Source organism: Tachyglossus aculeatus, chromosome 22 (assembly GCF_015852505.1).
Source record: "Tachyglossus aculeatus isolate mTacAcu1 chromosome 22, mTacAcu1.pri, whole genome shotgun sequence".
Lineage (NCBI taxonomy): Eukaryota > Metazoa > Chordata > Mammalia > Monotremata > Tachyglossidae > Tachyglossus > Tachyglossus aculeatus.
In genome coordinates this window covers 19407823-19419544 of record NC_052087.1, presented here as the reverse complement: position 1 = coordinate 19419544, position 11722 = coordinate 19407823, and the positions used below count along the sequence as shown (strand labels likewise).

Below are 11722 nucleotides of genomic sequence, written 5' to 3'. Positions count from 1 at the left end.
CTCTTCCTCTCTCTCTCCCTCCCTGCCCCTCTCCTCTCTCTCTCCCTGCCCCTCCCCTCTCTCTCTCTGCCCCTCCCCTCTCTCCCCCCTCCCTGCCCCTCCCCACTCTCTCTTCCTCCCTGCCCCTCATTCATTCAATCATATTTATTGAGCGCTTACTGTGTGCAGAGCACTGTACTAAGCGCATGGGAAGTACAAGTCGGCAACATATAGAGACGGTCCCTACCCAGCAACGGGCTGACTCCCCTCTGCCCGTCCCCGCTCCCGCCCTCGGTGGCGCGGCCCTGCAGGCCCGGGGCAGTCTGTCTCCGGCGGGAGCGAGAAGGGGGCGGGAAGGGGAGGGCGCCGAGGGTCGGAGGAGGAGGAGCAGGAGGAGGAGGAGGAGCAGGGGGCGGCCCTGGCGTTTCCGGGGCCGGGCGGAGGAGGCGGGGACAGCGCGTTAGCCACCGCCGCCTCTCCAGCCGCGGGAGGATCCGGGAGCCGGGCCCGGGACACTTGTTTCTCCTCGCCCCTCCCTGCCCACTCCCCCTCCCCAAGCCCAACCCCAGCCATGCGGACAGGTAGGTGGGGGCCGCTTTCCTACCTGGTCCTCGCTTCTCTCCTCCCCCCGGTCTGTTGCTAGGAGGCCGTGGTCGCTCCCCGGAGGGCCGAGGGGACGGTCGGACTCGGCCCGCCCCCGCCCCCCAGGCCCCAATCAATCAATCAATCAATCGTATTTATTGAACGCTTACCGTGTGCAGAGCACTGTACTAAGCGCTTGGGACGTACAAGTCGGCAACACATAGAGACAGTCCCTACCGAACAGCGGGCTCGCAGTCTTGATCCCAGGCCTCGGCCGCCCCGCCCGGCCGGCTCCGTTTTAGACTGTGAGCCCACTGTTGGGTAGGGACTGTCTCTATATGTTGCCAACTGGTACTTCCCAAGCGCTTAGCACAGTGCTCTGCACACAGTAAGCGCTCAATAAATACGATTGATTGATTGATTGGGGGCGGGAGGGCCTGCCCGGGGCCGCCTCCCCCTGCCCGGCCTCCGAGCCTTCCCCTCGCCCGGCTAGGAAAGCGAGGAAGTGGAAGCAGCGAGTGGCGGGGCGCATTTTATTCGATTACTTGGACTCTCTCACACCCGGCAGCGGTAAGCTGGAGCGTCCCCTTCGGGGACAGCCCCTGGCGATTTCTGCTTTCTAGCCCGAGTAGTGCGGGACCACTGCTCACCGGTTTGGGGCCCCAGTGGCCTGGCGATACTGCTTTGCCGGTGGTGTTTTTTTTTTTATTTTGGACGGGGAGAGGGAGAAGGGATGCGCCCGGTGGCATTCGCGCGAACGAGTTATTTCGGGATGGAATCGGATCCGCTCGTACGGTGACGGTCGATGGAAAGGCTAGCCGCAGCCCTTTCTTCCCTATCGGGATACTTTGAGTTGATCGTCCTAGAGCTGCTAACCGGTGACCTCGTACTCGTTGCCATGTGAAGATCGTCGCCCAACTGGACCTGAAATACAGTGCAGTTGACGAGCAGCGAAACCATCTAAACGTTGTGATGTGCTCTGTGAAGTTTTAAATCAATCAATCAATCAATCGTATTTATTGAGCGCTTACTGTGTGCAGAGCACTGCGCTAAGCGCTTGGGAAGTACACGTTGGCAACAGAGACAGTCCCTACGCAACAGTGGGCTCACAGTCTAGAAGGGAGACAGAGAACAAAACCAAACATATTAACAAACTAAAATAATAGAATAGATATGTACAAGGAAAATAAATGGAGTAATAAATATGTACAAACATATACATATATACAGGTGCTGTGGGGAAGGGAAGGAGGTAAGACGGGGGGATCAATCAATCAATCGTATTTATTGAGAGCTTACTGTGTGCAGAGCACTGTACTAAGCGCTTGGGAAGTACAAGCTGGCAACATATAGAGACAGTCCCTACCCAACAATGGGCTCACAGTCTAGAAGGGGATGGAGGGGGGGCGAGGGGGAGAGGAAGGAGGGGCAGTGTGGCTCAGTGGAAAGAGCACGGGCTTTGGAGTCAGAGGTCATGGGTTCAAATCCCCGGCTCTGCCCATTGTCGGCTGTGTGACTTTGGGCAAGTCGCTTAACTTCTCTGTGCCTCAGTTCCCTCATCTGTAAAATGGGGATTAAGATGTGAGCCTCCACTGGGACAGCCTGATCACCTTTTAACCTCCTCAGCGCTTAGAACAGTGCTTTGCACATAGTAAGCGGTTAATAAATGCCATCATTATTATTAAGTAGTAACCGAAAAATGCTGATCAAGTCACTTTGGAGAGTCTGAAACATGTATCTCATTTTCAAAACAGTGCAGGCAACTGGAATCTGATAGTTTTGCTTCTAATTTTCAAAACGGTGTAGACTACTGTGGAGTCTGGATTTTTGTTTCCTTTTTTGCTTGTGGGAGGTGCACAGCATGACTTATAAAATGTAAACAGTTTTGTCTTGAAGGGAATATGAAAGGGCTGATTACCAGAAGAGCACGGGCCTGGGAGTCAGAAAGACCTGGGTTCTAATCCCGGCTCCTCCAGTCGTCTCCTTTGTGATCTTGGGCGCGTCACTTCATTTCTCTGTGGCTCAGCCATCTCAGCTATAAAATGGGGATTAAGACTGTGAGCCCCATATGGGACAGGGATTATGTCCAGTGCATGGCACATGGTAGGCACTTAACAGATTTCATTAAAAAAGTCAGATGTAGGATGACTTGGTAAATAGGGCACAATAACATCACATTTTGTTCATATACTTGTTTATAGATTTATAACAATTAGAACCAACAGAATAATAATAATTGTGTGTATTTAAATTTAACTTTTTGATCGTCAGGAATAATAAGTAGTGACGATATAAACCCCTAGAAAATGTGTTACTTCAAAGTGACTGGGAGCCTTTAATAGAGTTTTCTCCAAAAAGCAGACCGTCAATTTACCATTTTCTTACTACTAAAGTGTTAATTGGCCCTACTAATTTGGCTTTAAAATATCTCCCTGAGGCTTCAGAGATTGTGTGGTCTTTTTTTTTCTTTGGTTTTGATCGCTTATTCATTCAATCGTATTTATTGAGCATTTACTATGTGCAGAGCACTGTACTAGGTGGTTGGAAAGTACAATTCAGCAACAGAGAGAATCCCTTTCCAACAGTGGGCTCGCTTATCAAGGTATTGCAGTAGTTCATTTTAATTTTCAGCCACCAGCTTGGTCTGAGGTATAAATTCTTGTGTTTATTCAACCTCTAGGTATTTTACCAGTAAGTCATTGCATTAAGTAATCTTTCTTGTCCCAAAGAATGTCAAGATGGTGGGAGGGTGGAGAGAATGGAGGTCATGTGCAGCAAGACTAGTTGTTTTTCCTGTTCTCGCAACTACATTTTCTAGGGCTTACCTGACTTGCTGTCTCTTGTATGGGAAGGAGCAAAACTCTTGCCACACCCTGCTACCGTGTACTCTGTATATTTCTGAATAGTTAACAGCTCTTTTGTAATAAAAGTTTACAAGCCATGTTGATGTTTTACATTCATTTTTTTTGACCGGGAAGATGAACAGGTAGGTCCACCCTTCTTTTTGAAGGAGAAAGTAAAGTTCAGGGTATGAGATGCCATAATGAGTCTTCTGAGGGAAGAGTATGACAGTTTCCCTGTTCACTAGGGAAATAGGCAGAAAGGAAACTGTTGCTCTAAGATAATAAAGTACTTAAGACTTTCAACATAAAAGGAATGTTATTGGAAAAGGAATCTGCATGAGTGTTTTTTTCCAATCACAAGTAGAGAGCCATTGCTAAGGCAGCTGAGACGTTCGTTTGAGGGTGTCTGAAATTTAGGGAGAAAGGGACATTGAGACCTTGCTTCAAAATAGTTCTGCCTATGGAAGGCCAGACATTTTGGAGCAACTGTGAACATGAAACGGCTCTGACAATCCTTGGATTTTTATGCTCGGGACTTCATACACACTGAGAATTTGAGGAGTTTCCATTGTGCATCTTTTATGTGTATCTCCAACTCATCTGCTCCCCTCAGTTTTTATGTTTGTTTGAGACAGAGAAAGGGGGTGTCATGGCAGTGGGACTTTGTGCCCCTGTAACTGAAGTAACTGGTTCAGCCCTTCTTCGTATTTGGTGACTTTATTCACTCATTCATTCATTCAGTCATATTTATTGAGTGCTTACTGTGTGCAGAGCACTGTACTAAGCGCTTGGGAAGTACAAGTCGGCAAAATATAGAGACGGCCCCTACCCAGCAATGGGCTCACAGTCTAGAAGGACTTTATTCCAAAATGAAGGCTATTGGAAAGAATGTGCTATCAGTAAAGCATAGTCAAAGAGAAGCAGTATGAGCTAATGGAAAGAGCATGGGCCTGGAAGTCAGAAGGATGTGGGTTCTAATCCTGACTTGGTCACTTGTCTGCTATGTGATCACTGTGCCTCAGTTTCCTCATCTGTAAAATGGAGATTAAGGCTGTGAGCCCCATGTGGGATATGGACTCCGTCCAACCTGATTATGTCTTACTCCAGTGCCGAGTACTTGCCTGACACATAATAAGAGCTTAAAAAATACCATTTAAAAAAAATGCGTGCCTGTCTTGCGAAGCTCACAATTCACATCTGGTAGGCATACCCTTACTCTAAGCCCTAAGAATTCTTGAAAGTGTAACTGGGATGAGTTGTGAAATTTAGAGCTGAAAAATGGAAATACACCCCTCCATGTTTCTGTTGGAATAACAGAAATTTAGAAGTGACTTCTTGTCATGAAAGAGGGATGTGTGTCGAATTATCAGAGTAGAAATTTGGTCATTGCCATTTTTAAATTCTTGGTAGCTTCTGTATTTTTGGACATTATTTGTATTGTATGTTTTAGGCACAAGATAAATATTAATATGAAGCCTTGTAAAATGACCAGAATTCCTTTTTTATTTTTAAGAAAATGTTCTGCTTTGAACTACTGACATTATTCTTTCAGACTATCATTTGAAGGAGTTTTCTGATAATCTTCCTAGTAGATTGAATGAGTTTTAAACAGCCTTGAAGAAGGTAGCATTTTGCAGAAGGTTATTATCTGGGATAAAAGGGACTGAAAAGCAGGATAGTCTATAATTTTTGAAAGAAATTCATCCAGGATTAAGATAGATTAAAGAGGGCAGGGTAGTTGGTTCTGCCATACATAATTTTAAGGAAATTGGGGCCAACAAAGGGTTTTGCTCTTAAGCACTGCTCAGTCATGATAGAATTATAAATGGAATGATGAATTTGTATAGCTCTACTTAGGGAAAAATTCTTGGTTGAAGAGGTATGGGCGTAAAAGTAAAAAGCCTTTCAAAATAAACAGTTTTTGCGTTTTGACAAAGCTGTTTCTCTATTGGTTGGATATGTCTTAGTATTTTACTGAATTAGGACAGTTTTTCTAATGTAGAAATAAAACTAAAAGTAACCCATGGATAAAACTTTTAAATATTGGGTGTTTGAAGAAGGCACCATTAAAATTGTTTCACTGGTACTGCAGAAAACGCACCAGCAAGATTGTCACAGAATTACAAATACTGTCATATATTTAAAGGAAAAAATAATTCTCCAAGATTCAAATGGAAAATGGTTTTCTCTAAATGCAACTAGGTAATAGCTAAATACACTTAATAAAATATAAGGGAGTATAAAGTGAATTCCAGAACAGCATGAAAAACGGTGTCATACTAAAAAATTCCATTCACACCTGGTAAAACAGAGCTAATGCCTTGCTGACCTGCTTTTCTAGTTTTGTGACTTTCATTCATCCAGTTGTCATTTAGAATGGAATTGACAGAATAGTGATGATCCCAGCCCTAATAATGCCATGATTACAGCAATTACAGATGAGAGTATTTTACAAATGCATATAGGTCAGCACACTGAAAAAATATCATTTTAATTTTGAAAGGTACTACTACTAGTTTGAGGATATAAAATATTATTCTGACATGATGATCTTTTGACTAAATCTTATATGCCCTACTAACAAAACATCTCTAGATTTAAATACCAAACATAAAATTCAGCTGCAAATCTTTCCCAGAAGTACCCCCCCAAGCTGCCAGATCAGTGAATAGTACGACTATTATAAAAATTACGATGGCATTAAGTGCTTAACAGGACACTGTACTAAGCACCAGGGTAATGTCCGAGGACACTGTGCAACAGGGACACAGACCCACAAGGGACTCGATCTAAAAAGTTGGTGGAGGTCAGACACACAGGGAAAGAGATAACAGTTAACGGATAAATAACCAGAGCAGCAGAGGCATCTGCCCCTGAGCCTCTCCCTGCTCTAGGCTTGACCATTTGTGACAGTTTGCATGGTGAGCTTCTGCACACATCCCTGGAGGGGGAGAAGCGGTGGAAAGAGAAGCCACTCCTGTCCTCAGACGTGGATCCCTGATGATTGGGGAGTTCTGGGCCATGTGACAGCATGATTCTGCCTGCTTTGTTGACGTAGCCAAACCTTCCCTCCCTACTTGTAAACTATGGAGCTGATAATAGGCTAAAGGCCCAGATGTGGAAATGATGCTTTAGGTCTTCCCAGTCAGCAATGCTTATCAGCAAAACCAATTTGACAAGTGGCAGTTCTGGAGAATTTTAAGAAGAACGATCTCATTCAAGATGGCTCTCCAGTGCCCGGGCAGTATATAGAGGTTAGTTTATTCTCTGGCCATGCTTGACACTGGGTTGAAACCCCGGGACTGTGTCTACTGGGTTTAGGGATCAGGTAGAATGACTCCTTAAATGTTGAGTATTAGGCTTTAAGTTCTCCTTTACCCAACTGGTATTGTTTATATCACATCAACTCCTCTCCCCACTCTTTCTCCCTTTAGTCTTGGTGACATTGTTGATGAAGCCCCCAGACTCAGTTGAATCTGGGTTAGAGAAATCCGATCCTCAGTGGGTCATCTGGCAGCACGGCTCAGTGGAAAGAGCACAGGCTTTGGAGTCAGAGGTCATGGGTTCAAATCCCAGCTCCGCCAATTGTCAGCTGTGTGACTTTGGCCAAGTCACTTAACTTCTCTGTGCCTCAGTTCTCTCATCTTTAAAATGGAGATTGACTACAATCCCCCGTAGGGCAACCTGGTCACCTTGTAACCTCCCTGGCTCTTAGAACAGTTCTTTGCACATAGTAAGCGCTTAATAAATGCCATTATTATTATTATTATTATTATCATCTGGCCTGGAATGCCCTCCCTTCACATATCCACCAAACTAGTCCTCTTCCTCCCTTCAAAGCCCTACTGAGAGCTCATCTCCTCCAGGAGGCCTTCCCAGACTGAGCCCCCTTTTTCCTCTCCTCTTCCCCATCCCCCTCACCTTACCCCCTTCCCCTCCCCACAGCACTTGTATATATTTGTATGGATTTATTACTCTATTTTACTTGTACATACCTAGTACTCTATTTTGTTAATGATGTGCATGTAGCTGTAATTCTATTTCTTCTGACAGGTTTGACACCTGTCTACATGTTTGGTTGTCTGTCTCCCCCTTCTAAACTGTGAGCCTGTTGTTGGGTAGGGACCGTTCTCTTTTTGTTGCTGACTTGTACTTCCCAGACACTTAGTACAGTGCTCTGCACACAGTAAGCGTGCAATAAATACGATTGAATGAATGAATCTTGGGGACTGTATTCATTGATCAAAGTGTCTTTTTAACTAGTCCGGAAAATTTCCAACTTTCATCTTGCCAAACGGTTGTCAACACATGACGACCAAGTTATTTTGGGGAGCATTTACTGATCAACCTTTCTCTGCCTTGAGATCTGTCTAGAAGCCCCATCTGGTATTTACATGCTCTCTTGTTTTTCGTATTCATCATATTGTGTCAACTCGGTCTCTTTTCCCTCTATTTGCCAATTTGGTCATGAGTTCAGTGCATGTTAGGTACTGCTTATTAGAAATGGGGTCACTGTAAAGTCCTTAGCACGGGCTTTTGCATTTTTCTGTACAAATCATCTTAAAATAACCTATTTGAAAAGTGTGACGTTATTCCTAGACTAACTCCTCAGTAGTAATTATCAGGGTGTCAGCAGTGATCAATTGACTGAATGAATCATCAGTGTGCATCTGTCCCATCCAGGGAGGTGTGGGCCAGGCCTTCACATCCTAAACACCTCCCTTATTTTAAAGGAAGGATAATCAATCAATCAGTGGTATTTGAGTGCATACTATGTGCAGAGCAATAAGTGCTTGGGAGAGTACAATGCAACAGAATTAGCAGGCACATTCCCTGCCCATAATGAGCTTACAGTCTAGAGGGGGAGACAGACAATGAATAGGAACAAATAATTTGTAATATATAGTTTAAAGTTATGTATGTAAGGGCTATGGGGTCAGGGATGGAGTGAATATCAAGTGTCCACAGGTCACAGATCCAAGTGTATAAATGAAACAGAATGAAGAGCAAGCCAGGGAAAAGAGGGCTTAATTGTGCTTTGAAGGTGGAGAAAGTAGTTGTCTGGCATATATGGAGGGGAAGGCAGTTCCAGGCTAGGGGGAGGATATAGGCAAGGGGTCGGGCAGCGAGATAAGACGAGATCAGGGCGTAGTGAGTAAGCTGGCTCCAGAGCCGTGGATTGTATGTGCTGGGCCGTAGTAGATCATTGGTTAGGTAAGGTGGGATGGGGTGAGCTGATTGCTTTAAGCTAATGGTAAGGAGTTTCTGTTTGATGTGGAGTTGGATGGGCAGCCATTGGAGGTTCTTGAAGAGTAGGGAGACCCAGACTGAAGTTTTTGTTGATAGATGATCCATGCAAGTATGGATTGGATGGGAGAGATAGAAGACCAGGAGGTCAACGAGGAGGCAGGTACCATAGTCAAGGTGGCATAGGATAAGCACTTAGATAGCATGGTAGCAGTTTGGATGGAGAGGATAGGGTGGATTTTAGCCAAGTTGTGAAGATAGAACCGACAGGATTTAATAATGGATTGAACATGTGTGTGGAATGAGAGAGATGAGTCAAGGATAACATCAAGGTTATGGGTTTGTGAGGCAGGGAGAAGAGTGGATTATTTACAGTGATGAGCAGGACATGGTTTGGGGCTGGGGAAGATAGGTTTATTTTGAGGTGTCCATAGACCATCCAAGTAGATAGGTTTTGAAGGTAAGAGGAAATGCGAGATTGCAGTGAAGGAGAGAGGTCAGGGAAGGAGATGTAGATTTGGGAATCATCTGAGATTTTAACTTTTCCACTAGAGTTATCAAAATGTTGTTTAATGTAGAAAAATGTGCACCTTTTGTAGCCTGTAGGACATTAAACCACCCAAAATGAGACTCATTCCCAAAGTTTTTGAAATTACATTCATTCTTGGTACTAGGTTCATATAGTGAATGCAGTAAAACAATCATCCAGAGTCATTTAGTGATTAAAGCTAATTTGCTGCATTGAGTAATGTATAGTACTTAGAAGCCATGACCATTTTCTTCTCCTTGAGCAATGAATTGTTAGTGACATTAGAAGGCCTTTAACTCAGTACATGTAGGATTTGGCTGAACCAAACATAACATTGGGGATCAGCAGCCTTTTTAGTCGTGGTTAGGTTAGTTAATGATGTGGGATCCTGGGAGGTCATTGGAGTAGGCAGGGGAAGAAGAAAGAATGGGAGAGAGAAAAACACTTAGACTGCAAGCCCCATCTGGGACAGGGACTGTGTCCAACCTAATTAAACTTGACTCTGCCCCAGCACTTAGAACAATGCTTCACACATTTAACTAGTGCTGTGGGGCGGGGAGATGGGTAGAGCAGAGGGAGGGAGTAGGGGAGATGGGGAGTGGAGGAGGAGCAGTGGAAAAGGGTGGGGGCTCAGTCTGGGAAGGCCTTCTGTAGGAGGTGAGCTTTCAGTAGGGCTTTGAAGGGGGGAAGTGAGCTAGTTTGGCAGATGAGAGGAGGGTGAGGAGGGAGGGCATTCCAGGCCGGAGGTAGGATGTGGGCCCGGGGTCGACGGTGGGACAGGCGAGAACGAGGCACAGTGAGGAGGTTAGCGGCAGAGGAGTGGAATGTGCAGGCAGGGCTGTAGAAGGAGAGAAGGGAGGTGAGGTAGGAGGGGGCAAGGTGATGGAGAGCTTTGAAGCCAATAGTGAGGAGTTTTTGTTTATGCCTCACTTCTCTGGGCCTCAGTTACCTCATCTGTAAAATGGGGATTGAGACTGTGAGCCCCATGTGGGACAGGGTCTGTGTCCAATCTGATTTGCTTGTATCCACCCCAGTGCTTATTACAGTACCTGGCACATAGTAAGTGCTTAAGAAATACCACAAATATTATTATTATTATCATTATTAGAAACCTCAATTTCTAGAGAAGCATCATGGCTTAGTGGAAAGAGCATGGGCTTGGGAGTCAGAGGTCATGGGTTCAAATTTCGGCTCTGCCAATAGTCAGCTGTGTGACTTTGGGCAAGTCACTTAACTTCTTTGTGCCCCAGTTACCTCATCTGTAAAATGGGGATTAAGACTGTGAGGCCCACGAGAGGCAACCTGATCACCTTATATCCTCCGCAGCACTTAGAACAGTGCTTTGCACATAGTAAACACTTAACAAATGCCATCATTATTATTACGCAGCCCAGACCATCATACACTACTTGGACTCCCAACGTAATCTTTCCATATCCATGCCTTCACCCCTATCCTCTTCCCTGAACTCTTACCCTCTCACCCCAGGTTCTTCATTGATCTCACACTACCTACCCCAGATCACCACACAAAATACTCATGCTATGGAGAATTGTTGGTGGATATACTGGCACCAGGCCAACTACAGCCACTTCATATTGATCCTTGCTTGTTCCAACTCATCTATTTTGTTCAGCAACTTTACTTATCCCTCACTGACTTCCATGCCCATTGTCCCCACGCATTATTCAGATCCTAAGCTCCTTCCTGAAGTTCCCAGTGTCCCTAATGACCTCTCTTACCCTTGATGATCCTGCTAAACAATAATGATGGCATTTATTAAGTGCTTACTATGTGCAAAGCACTGTTCTAAGTGCTGAATACTTCATTTACAAAATCAAAACCATCAGGTATGAGGTTCCCAAAGTCTTCTCCTTACCTCTCCAATTCCTTCCCTCCTCCTCATCATTCTCAGTCATTTCTTGAGAGATCTCCCGCTCATGTTCAAAATATACCCAACTCTACTTGTGTCCCTGACCTCATTCCTTTTCACCACTAAAAACACTTGCAACCCACCTGGCCACCATCATTAACTGCTCACTCTTTGATAGCTCCTTACATAGAGAAGCAGTGTGGCTCAGTGGAAAGAGCACTGGCTTTGGAGTCAGAGGTCATGAGTTCAAATCCTGGCTCCACCAACAGTCAGCTATGTGACTTTGGGCAAGTCACTTCACTTCTCTGGGCCTCAGTTACCTCATCTGGAAAATGGGGATGAAGACTGTGAGCCCCCTGTGGGACAGCCTGATCACCTTGTAACCTCCCCAGTGCTTAGAACAGTGCTTTGCTGTGAGCCCCCTGATCACCTTGTAACCTCCCCAGCGCTTAGAACAGTGCTTTACACATAGTCAGCACTTAATAAATGCCATTATTATTATTATTATTATCTCCCCTATTCTATATTGAAAAAACCCCTCTTGCTCCCTGCCCTCAAGGAGTTGTCAGTCTAACAGGGAAGACACATACTGACAAATTACTGGCAGGAGGAAATAATAAAGTATCTAAGATACGTCCGTAAATGCTTTGGAGGTGAGGGGAGTTTTGG

At 45.0% G+C, this 11722-nt stretch overlaps 1 protein-coding gene across 10 annotated transcripts in view; it reads left to right on the top strand.

Annotated features, from left to right (window-relative positions):
• Positions 1 to 1046: 1046 nt before the first annotated feature.
• LOC119943608 (putative leucine-rich repeat-containing protein DDB_G0290503) overlaps positions 1047 to 11722 on the top strand; it is a 62096-nt gene continuing 51420 nt past the window's right edge. For 5 of the 10 annotated variants that reach the window (XM_038764703.1, XM_038764705.1, XM_038764702.1 and 2 more), the window contains exon 1: positions 1048 to 1131. The gene's annotated coding sequence lies outside the window, so the exon portion shown is untranslated. Of the gene's footprint in view, positions 1132 to 6641; positions 6659 to 11722 lie in introns of those variants that run through there. The other 5 variants (XM_038764700.1, XM_038764699.1, XM_038764704.1 and 2 more) reach the window with 3 other exon arrangements.